The following is a 1,795-nucleotide window of genomic DNA, read 5'->3' as shown; positions in this document are numbered from 1 at the left end:
CCTTTAGTTTAAAGCCATTCCCCCTTGTCCTGTCGCAACAGGCCCTGCTCAAAAGTCTGCCGCCATCTTTTTTATAAGCCCCCTTTAAGTACTGACAGGCTGCTATAAGGTCTCCCCGAAGCCTTCTCTTCTCCAGGCTGAACAACCCCAACTCTCTCAGCCTTTCTTCATAGGGGAGGTGCTCCATCCCCCTGATGATCTTCGTGGCCCTCTTTTGGACCCGCTCCAACAGGTCCGTGTCTTTCTTATGCTGGGGGCTCCAGAGCTGGACGCAGCACTCCAGGTGGGGTCTCACCAGAGCAGAGTAGAGGGGCAGAATCCCCTCCCTCGACCTGCTGGCCACGCTTCTTTTGATGCAGCCCAGAATACGATTGGCCTTCTGGGCTGCGAGCGCACATTGCTGGCTCATGTCCAGCTTTTCATATTCTCAGATATGGTTTTCACTCCCCAATACCTCAAGGAAAATGAAAATTATGAAAACTTTAAAATAAACAACTAGTGGAAACATTCATTTGGGTCTTCCCCTTTACCCACCATGAAGTGTGGAGAAACTTGATGACCTTTGAGACTCCTGCACTTTTTGCTCAGGTTTGGTCCAAAAGCTGCTGCAGAAACAGCACAGAGGGAAGGCTGCAGTTGAGGCAAAAAATTCGGGGAAAGCTTTTCCCCAGTACAGTCTCTCAGGTGAGGACAGCTGCCCTGCAGCAAGGAGGAGCTGCTGGGCACAGAAGGTGAGGAGGGGATTCCACAGAGCCCACCGGCATGGCAGCTGGCACCCCAGCACATCACTGGGGGCTGAGAGCCCAAAGCCTGCTCCACTCTGAAGCAAAAGCAACCCGTCTGCTTGGCTCATCAAACTCCTGGGTTCAGCACCTCCTGCCAACCTGTCTGCCATCACTGATCTGGATTTTGTTCTTGCTTCTGTGGTCAATGTCAGGGGAAGAGGTAAACATCTTCACCTCTAGTTTCCCAAACTTCAAAGCTCTGGAAAATGTACTTCTCCCCCAGGACATGGCTGGCAGCAGCAGGAACAAGGGGAGTGGGGTCCTGAGCCCCCAGCAGCACACCCAGGGAGCCACGGGCAGGGATGCTGAACAGCCAAAGCCCCCTTAGACCTCCCGGTTTATCTAACCTGTTACCAAGAACAGTAATGCCAATCATCAGGGTTTCCATCATTTAGGGATTTTTGATCCATTGGGGATCAAGGATGAAACCTTTCCCTGTCATTCATGGTTAGGTCTCCCCCAGGCTGGGAGACTCAATTAGCCAGGGCAGGCTGTCACCCCAGGCCCTTGGGGAGCTGCTGGCTGGCAGGGAGGGTCCAGCACAGCAGTGGCCAAGGACCAGAAGCCTCCCAAGCATCCCCAGCACCTCACAGACAGACCTCATGTGCTGGACGGCTTTAGTGCCACCCAGCATCTCTGCACAGCCCAGCATTCGGTGTGTGCACTTTCCCTTTGGAACCACAGAAGATGAGAGTGTGATCTAGAAAAGAGAGGATTTTCTAAACAGAAGCAGCTGCTTTCCCTTCCTCCAGGATCTCAGCAATAAATATGGACTGTCTGCACCCTTTGCATCATGGCTTGTCAAAATCACAAGTTTCAGGTTTCCCCCTGAGCTGGAAGGCAGGGATGGGGAGCAGAATGAAGCCCCCATCATCCAAGGGGAAATGGTTAGCGACCTGCTATGCCACTTAGACACACACACGTCTATGAGGCCGGATGGGATCTACCCAAGGGTACTGAGGGAGCTGCCAGACGTGCTCACCAAGCCACTTTCAATCATTTATCAGCAG

This window comes from Aptenodytes forsteri, unplaced genomic scaffold (assembly GCF_000699145.1).
Source record: "Aptenodytes forsteri isolate BGI_AS27 unplaced genomic scaffold, ASM69914v1 Scaffold155, whole genome shotgun sequence".
Lineage (NCBI taxonomy): Eukaryota > Metazoa > Chordata > Aves > Sphenisciformes > Spheniscidae > Aptenodytes > Aptenodytes forsteri.
This window is presented reverse-complemented; position numbering follows the sequence as displayed.